The following is a 9,457-nucleotide window of genomic DNA, read 5'->3' as shown; positions in this document are numbered from 1 at the left end:
ACTTTTCCAGAAGCGCTTGGCACCCCGCCTTCGCCATGTTGTCGGTGACAATGCGTCTGGCAATGACTCCGCGAGTCGCTACAAGAGTTGAAGAGCCATCCTGACCGATTGCCGGTCTCAACAGCCGTCGACAAGTCAGCGAGACTTGTGGTAGCACCGGCCAACGCGCACACATCTCGTTCGATATCGTCCCAGATGTGGCTTATAGATTGAGTTGAGGTGGCCTTGGAGGCCACCCCTCATGTCCGTTGACTGCTCTTCACGACGAACAACAGTCGCTTCGGCGGTACATATACTAAAATTGGAACGATACAGAGGAGATTGGCATGGCCACTGCGCAATGGTGACACGCAAAATCGTGAAGCGTTAAAAAAAACAAAAAACAAAAAAAAGTGGTGAATTTTTACGCTGGAGGTAGAGTTCATCAGCAAGATTCTTTGGCCGACCAAGTGAATGCACAGGATCGGGGAGTAGCTTCTTGAGTTGTTTGAAGATGATCATCCACTACGTCCCACATCAACATCTATAAAGACAATTTCTGGCCACATAATGTGTACTAAAACAAACATAGGCTTAAATTACGGGAAGAAGTTTCTGAGAATGTATATCTGAAACACAAAATTGCATAGAAGTGGATCATGCACTATGGGCAAACCAGAAAATAAGTGAATCACAATGTTTGAGACGTGATGTTACCAAAGGATGATCGAAATTAAGTCAATTGAAAAGATATGAAATGAACTTGTCCACTGTATAGGTGAAGAAATGAATATGTGGGAAAGACTGACCATAAGAGGAGGCAGGTTTATAGGATATGCGTCATTATATCACGGAATAACTTCTACAGTAATGGAGGGAGCTGTGGTGGGCAAAAACTGTAAGAGCTTGTTATTTATCCAGCAAATAAGCGAGGACGTTAGGCGTATACGAAGACGCTGCCGCAGGGGAGGAGGTCACTTGCCGCACCAAACTACTTACAGCACTGAGACTGATGAACTGGGACTTATCCTACAACGTGCCCGACTACAGAACTATATACTTGGCCTCGTGCCAGTGTTGGCGGACCTAATTAAACACCAGTATTCTTATTTTTAGTTATCATTGCTTCAGGCAGTCACTAATTTTATCACGCCCATAAGTTTTCCTCCGCAATCTACGTGCTCCCTCACATCTGCGCTGAATAAATTCACAATCTGGGCTCCATGCACACCTCACTGAAGACTGTCAATTTCTATACTATCAAGTGTAGAGACGGAAAAGTGTTTTGAAGTATCAATAAATAAAACTTCCGTAGGTTCTCCGTCGTATTGTAGCAGACTATATACTGGAGGTAAAAATTCGATATTTTCGTTTAGAGAAATTTCGATATACGACTAAGAGTGATGTCTGTAAAAAAGGAAGTTTGTTAGGAGACAATGCCTGACTTTTTTTAACTGTACACTTAAAAGTTTCTTTGAAGCAACCACAATACGTTTACAGTCTTCACTAGTATCGGCCATCCTGGGCCATCATCAGGGCTAGTAAAGAGAAAAAGGAGACGAATATATATTTTACTTTGGCAGCTTTACACATATGAAATAACATTATATTAATGACCATAATAACCATAATAACTGCGACGTGCCACGAGTAGCAGAATAGCACTTGAAACCTACTTCCTCAGTTGTTTGCTCGCACATTCCAGTCTCTGTCTTCCTCTACAGTTTTTATCCTTTCCCGCTCTATCCAGTAAATTATCATCTTGTCCCTTCTTCTCGTCGGTGATTTCTGTATACTCCTTTGCTCTCCGATTCTGTGGAGAACCTCCTCATTCTTTACCTTATCAGTCCACCGAATATTCAACATTAGTCCGTAACACCACATCAAATACTTCGATTCTCTTCTGTCCTGGTTTTCCAGCAGTCCATGTTTTACTACCACTCAGTGCTGTGCTCCAGACTTACATTCCAAGAAATTTCCTCCTGAAATTGGGCCCATGTTTGATACTAGTGGACTTCTCTTGGTCAGGAAAGCACGTTTTTTCAATGTTAGTCTGCTTTTTATGTCCTTCCTGTTCCGTCCATCATCGGTTATTTTGCTGCCTTAACTTAGTCTACTTCTTGAACCACAATTACGATGTTAGGTTTATTGGTGTTCTTATTTCTGCTACTTCTTTCTTCGTCTTTCTTCGATTTATTCTCGATACACACCGTGTACTCATCACAATGTTCATTTCATTCAACAGATCTTGTAATTCTTCTTCGCTTTCAAGGAGGATACCAATGTCATCTGCGAATCTGATCGTTGACATACTTTCACGGTCAATTTCAATCCTACTCTTGAACCTTTGTTTCATTTTCGTCGTTTCATCTTCGATGTATAAATTGAACAGTTGGAGCGAAAGACTACGTCCCTCTCTTAGACCATTTTTCATCCGAGCTCTTCGTTCTTGGTCTTCCAGTCTTATTGTTGCCATTGGTTCTTGTATGTTAACCGTGTTTCCCATTAGTTTACTCCTATTTTTTTTTCACAATTTTGGATATTACACATTTTCCAACTCCTTTTCCACGTCAACAAATCCTGTAAACACTTCTTGATTGTTCTTCAGTCTTGTTTCCACTATCAATCACAACGTCAGAATCGCATCACTGGTGCCTTTACGTTTCCTAAAACCGAACTTAAGGAGATGGGACCTGGATAAACTGAAAGAACCAGAGATTGTACAGAGTTTCAGGGAGAGCATAAGGGAACAATTGGCAGGAATGTGGGAAAGAAATACAGTAGAAGAAGAATGGGTAGCTCTGAGGGATGAAGTAGTGAAGGCAGCAGAGGATCAAGTGGGTAAAAAGACGAGGGCTAGTAGAAATCCTTGCGTAACAGAAGAAATATTGAATTTGATTGATGAAAGGAGAAAATATAAAAATGCAGTAAATGAAGCAGGCAAAAAGGAATACAAACGTCTCAAAAATGAGATCGACAGGAAGTGCAAAATTGCTAAACAGGGATGGCTAGAGGACAAATGTGGGGATGCAGAGGCTTATCTCACTAGGGGTAAGATAGATACTGTCTACAGGAAAATTAAAGAGACGTTTGGAGAAAAGAGAACCACTTGTGTGAATATCAAGAGCTCAGATGGAAACCCAGTTCTAAGCAAAGAAGGGAAAGCAAAAAGGTGGAACGAGTATATAGAGTGTCTATACAAGTGCGATGTACTTGAGGACAATATTATGGAAATGGAAGAGGATGTAGATGAAGATGAAATGGGACATATGATATTGCGTGAAGAGTTGGACAGAGCACTGAAAGACCTGAGTCGAAACAAGGCCCCCGGAGTAGACAACATTCCATTAGAACTACAGACAACCTTGGGAGAGCCAGTATTAACAAAACTCTACCATCTGGTGAGCAAGATGTATGAGACAGACGAAATGCCCACAGACTTCAAGAAGGCTATAATAATTCCAATCCCAAAGAAAGCCGGTGTTGACAGAGTTTAATAAGTCACAGCTGCAAAATATTAACGCAAATTCTTTACAGACGAATGCAAAAACCGATAGAAGCCGACCTCGGGGAAGATAAGTTTGAATTCCGTAGTAATGTTGGAACGCGTGAGGCAATACTGACCCTACGACTTATCTTAGAAGAAAGATTAAGGAAAGGCAAACCTACGTTTCTAGCATTTGTAGACTTAGAGAAAGCTTTTGACGATGTTGATTGGAATACTCTCTTTCAAATTCTGAAGGCAGCAGGGCTAAAATGCATAGGGCGAAAGTCTATTTACAATTTGTACAGAAACCAGATTGCAGTTATAAGAGTCGAGGTTTATGAAAGGGAAGCAGTGGTTGGGAAGGGAGTGAGACAAAAAATGGTTCAAATGGCTCTGAGCACTATGGGACTTAACATCTATGGTCATCAGTCCCCTAGAACTTAGAACTGCTTAAACCTAACTAACCTAAGGACATCACACGACACCCAGTCACCACGAGGCAGATAAAATCCCTGACCCCGCCCGGAATCGAATGCGGGGACCCGGGCGTGGGAAGCGAGTACGCTAGCGCACAACCACGAGCTGCTGACGGAGTAAGACAGGGCTGTAGCCTGTCCCCGATGTTATTCAATCTGTATATTGAGCAAGCAATAAAGGAAACAAAAGAAAAGTTCGGAGTTGGTATTAAAATCCATGGAGAAGAAATAAAAACCTTGAGGTTCGCCGATGACATTGTAATTCTGTCAGAGACAGCAAAGGACTTGGAAGAGCAGTTGAACGGAATGGACAGTGTCTTGGAAGGAGGGTATAAGATGAACATCAACAAAAGCAAAACGAGGATAATGGAATGTAGTCGAATTAAGTCGGGCGATGCTCAGGGAATTAGATTAGGAAATGACACACTTAAAGTAGTAAAGGAGTTTTACTATTTGGATAGCAAAATATCTGATGACAGTCGAAGAAGAGAGGACATAAAACGTAGACTGGCAATGGCAAGGAAAGCGTTTCTTAAGAAGAGAAATTTGTTAACATCGAATATTGATTTAAGTGTCAGAAAGTCGTTTCTCAAAGTATTTGTATGGAATGTAGCCATGTATGGAAGTGAAACATGGACGATAAATGGCTTGGACAAGAAGAGAATAGAAGCTTTCGAAATGTGTGCTACAGAAGAATGCTGAAGATTAGAAGGGCAGATCATATAACTAATGAGGAGGTATTGAGTAGAATTGGGGAGAAGAGGAGTTTGTGGCACAACTTGACAAGAAGAAGGGGCCGGTTGGTAGGACATGTTCTGAGGCATTAAGGGATCACAAATTTAGCATTGGAGGGCAGCGTGGAGGATAAAAATCGTAGAGTGAGACCAAGAGATGAATACACTAAACAGATTCAGAAGGATGTAGGCTGCAGTAAGTACTGGGAGATGAAGAAGCTTGCACAGGATAGAGTAGCATGGAGAGCTGCATCAAACCAGTCTCACGACTGAAAACAACAACAACAACAACAATATGGACATTACATCACACTAGACATACTTGACAATGGCGACAAATACCGAAACAGTTTCTCTTTATTGAGATTCAGTATTAAACAGGGTGGTCCATTGATAATGACCGGCCCAAATATCTCACGAAATAAGCCTCAAACGAAAAAACTACAAAGAACGATTTGAGAAATTCCAGTGGAATGTTATCTATCGCTTCTGCCTTATTTGATCCTTAGTCGTCCAAAGCTGTTTTAAATTCTAATTGACGGCCGTGTTGGCCATGCGGTTCTAGGCGCTCAGTCCGGAACCGCGTGACTACTACGTCGCAGGTTCGAATCCTGCCTCGCGCATGGATGTGTGTGATGTCCTTAGGTTAGTTAGGTTTAAGTAGTTCTAAGTTCTAGGGGACTGATGACCACAGATATTAAGTCCCACAGTGCTCAGAGCCATTTGAACCATTTAAATTCTGATTCTAATACTGGATCCCTTGTCTCTTTCCTATCGACTTCCTTCTTCTATTACGTCATCAGACAAGCCCTTACGGCAATCATTTCCTTTTCGATTTCTTCACATTTTTATGCTGCCATTTCGCCTTAGTTTCCCTGTACTTACTATTTACTTCATTCCTAGTAATTTGTATTTCCGTATTCCTGGATTTCTCTGAACGTTTCTGTACTTCCTTCCTATGCCGATCAACTGAAGTATTTTTTTCCATTATCCATGGTTTATTCGCAGCTACCTTCGTTGTACCTATGATTTTTTTCCAGTTCTGTAATTGCCCCTTATAGACGCCCATCCTTCAACTGAATTGCCTATTGAGCTATTCATTAGCGCAGTATCCATAACCACAGAGAACTTCAAGCGTATCTCTTCATTCCTTAGTATTTAGTACTCCACTTCTTTGCACTTTGATTCTTCCCGACTAATCTCTTAAACTCTAACCGTCTCTTCATCATTACTAAATTGTGATCCTTGTCTGTATCTGCTCCTGAGTATGCCTTACAATTTAGTATCTGATTTCGAAATCTCTGCCTGACCATGATGTCAAGTAACTGGAAACTTTACGTGTCGCCTGACCTTTTCCAGCCATAACTCTTCCTTTTGAGATTCTTCATCAAAGTATTCGCTATTACTAGCTGAAATTTTTTGCAGAGCTCAAATAGTCTTTCTCCTCTCTCATTTCTACTGCCAAGCAGAGATTCTCCCGTACGCCTTCCTTCTAGTTCCTCCACTACAGACGCATTAAAATACCCTATGACTGCTAAGTTTTCATCTCCCTTTCTGTAATGAATTGCCCTCTCAACAACCGCATATAATTTTTCTATTTCATCTCCCGATTGCGACGTTGGCATACGTACATGAGCTATTGTTGTCGGTGTTGGTTTGCTGCCGATTTTGTTGAAAGTTAACCTATCACAGAACCTCTCAATAGTAACCAACTCTCTGCCCTATCCTCCTGTTCATAGAGAATCCAACTCCTGTTATACCATTTCTTACCAGAAGCTCTTGTCTTCTTTCCATTACACTACATTGAGATTGAGGTTTAGCGTTTCCCTTTTCAGATTTTATAGCTTCCCTACCCCTTTCATTCTCTCGACATCCCATGCTCCGATTCGTAAAATGTTACAGTTTGTTATTTATTCAGTCTTTTTCTCATGACCACCTTCCCCTTCCCGGAGATCCGATTGTGGGACAAGTGCGGAATCTTGTAACTGAAATAAATGATTGTGTATTCGTCTTACGTTGCACTAAGAAGCCAATTCTATTTCTTGATGGTGACTAGTTTCCGTTTTCAAATCATCCGTACCTGAATCTTTTGTCAATGGAGAGATCATCATGATATTTTATCAGTTGCAGGCCACATGTCCTGTGGAAACACAATATGTTTCTTTAATGCAGTGGCTTCATTTGCCTTCTGCATCTCCTGGTGTTGATCATTGCTGATTCTTCCGCCTTTTAGGGTAAGTTTCCCACGCCAACGCCCTGAACCTGATAGCAGCTAGTGGTGCAGAGGTGGAACATACTGGTTAACAGTGTAAGCCTTTTACGATTGGCGTAAAGAAAATATTAGTTTACAATAGAGTGATACCGTGTGTTATCTCACATTTAACACTAAAACTACTTCAGACATTTATCATCTTTATAGTCACATCCCCTTTCTTAAGCTGCTAGCCCTTTGATTATACATCCAGGGCCACCAAGAAGTGGTCTGAAGAAATGTTTGCATTCATGTGATATATTTTAAACATATTCTTTTTAGAAGGAAAATAATAACATTTGTATTAATGACTTAAAATTGGGGTATATTCCCTATGTACTACGTTAACCATTCATTATGGAAAACATGTTTAGATTGTAAAAACAGAAATCACGATACTAAAGTCTGCGCTTAAACTGGAAATTATAATGCAGAGAGACGATTGTATGACAGAAGAGGGTAAAATAAATTTGTGTTTATTACTGAAAAGACGTGTTTTGTTAGCTCCCCCAAAAATAGAAAGTGTTGCCTCAGTTTTAACTTTTGGGTAGCGTTCTGTAATTGATCTAACCTCGGAATAATACTCCAGCCTATGTGAGAGGAGAGACGCCAATGGGTAAGCGAGAGTACTACCCCACCATTATATTACTGCACTTGGCCACCCGTGGGCGTTATCGGAAACATGTGTTGAAGTTACGATAAACAAGCCCAGTGATGACCAAGGAAAGCGCATCGCACTGTGAACGATTTCAAGACAGTTGTGCATATACTATCAAGGTTTCGGCGTGCCTTCGTGAAATGTTAGAACAAAAACTCACAACAAGCCGACCGAAGCACCCTCATTTCCAAGTGCAATAATATTGTGGCAACTAACATACGTAAGAAATTTGGTGAGCGGCAAGATTGTGTAACGATTTTGAAGGTCGAAAGTTCGCAGTACCTTCTGCAATGAGCGTCAGTTAGTGACTTACTATCCAACTACTAACTTTTGCAACAAAATGAAATATTTCCTTGTTATCTGTATAAATGTGGCGACAATAGTAACACAAAAGTGATTAAATCATCTTATTGCAGACAGTCATTAGAGCTGTTTTTCATAAGATTTATGAAGACAAATAAATTGGAGACTATAAAGACATATTGTAATCTTTCATGAGGTACTCAAAAATATTAATGGTCATACAGGAGCTAGCAATACGCTTACCTTAGACACTTGCCTGTTATTATCATGAAAATCATGCTGTTCCGATGTATGTGAGTGCAAGGGAGTTTTATTTTCGTTTCTAAACGTTTCATTATTTTGGGCATATTTCTTTGCCTTTCACGAAATCGTTGTTTCTGAATGACAGGGAAAATGAAGTAAATAAATGTTACCTCTATTAATACTACTTATGGCAGAATTAAAATGTCTCATTTAGTTTCAAAAATTAGCATGCATCATATAATGTGTCATTTGCTGATTGTTAGGTAGTATCTATTTTATTCTGCGAAAGCGTCTTCACCTCCAAATGACTATTGAACCTAACTCTACTTGAACCTGCTTACTGTTTTTGTTCCCTGATCTCCCTCTACAGTTTTTACCCCGATTATTTCCCACCAATATCTGACTGACCACTGCTTGCTGCCTCAGGGTGTGTCCTGCCAGCCAGTCCCTTCTTTTGGTCAAGTTGTGCCACTGATTTATTTTTTCCCCAATTCGATTCAGTATCTCCCCATTGCTGACGCAACTTTCCCATCTTCAACCATTCTTCGGAAGCACCAAATTTAGAAAGGTCACACTGTCTTCATCTCTGAACCACTTATCGTCCACATCTCACTTCCATACAATGTTAAACTGTACACAAAGGTCTTTTGGAAAGACTTTTTCACTCTTAAATTTACGTTTTTGATATTAACGATTTCTCTTTTTCATAAATTCTTTCCTTGCTGTATCCAATCTGCCTTTTACATCCTCTCTACCTCAGCCATCAACACTTACATTGCTGCCGAAATAGTAAAATTCATCTACTACTATTAGTGTCTCATTTCTTAACCTAATTCCCCAGAATCATTTGATTTAATTCCATTACATTCAATTACCCCTATTTTACTTCTGGTGGTGATTATTTTATAATCTCTTTTCAATACAGCAGCCACTCCATTCAACTGCTATTCCAAATTCAATATCTGCGGCAAACCTCAAAGTTCTTATTTCTGCTCTCTGAACTTCAATTCCTTTTCCAAACTTGTATTTGGTTCTCTTTGCTGCTTGCTGACTGCACAGCTAGAATAACATCGAGGAGGCTACAACCCTGTCTCACTCCTCTCTCAGTCAGTGTTTCCCTTTCATATCTTTCGTTTATTTTGAAAGCAGTCTGGTTTCTGAACAAGCTATATATAAACTATCGCTCTCAGTGTTTTATCCTTGCTGCATTCCGAATTTCAAAAAGAGTAGTCCAGTTCACATTGTCAAACATCATTCTCAAAATCTATAAATGCTTATAAAGTATGTTCGTCTGTCTTCAATGACCTTTCCCGAGACCAACTTTTA

The 9,457-nt window shown here is 40.2% G+C and overlaps 1 non-coding gene across 1 annotated transcript; it reads left to right on the top strand.

The window, feature by feature from the left end:
- The first annotated feature begins 274 nt into the window (after positions 1-274).
- LOC126286564 (U6 spliceosomal RNA) lies at positions 275-378 on the top strand. Its single transcript, XR_007551707.1, has one exon. It is a non-coding gene; the product is annotated as a U6 spliceosomal RNA (small nuclear RNA).
- The last annotated feature ends 9,079 nt before the right edge of the window (positions 379-9,457 follow it).

The sequence above is a fragment of the Schistocerca gregaria genome, chromosome 1 (genome assembly GCF_023897955.1).
Source record: "Schistocerca gregaria isolate iqSchGreg1 chromosome 1, iqSchGreg1.2, whole genome shotgun sequence".
Classification (NCBI taxonomy): domain Eukaryota; kingdom Metazoa; phylum Arthropoda; class Insecta; order Orthoptera; family Acrididae; genus Schistocerca; species Schistocerca gregaria.
This window is presented reverse-complemented; position numbering and strand designations above follow the sequence as displayed.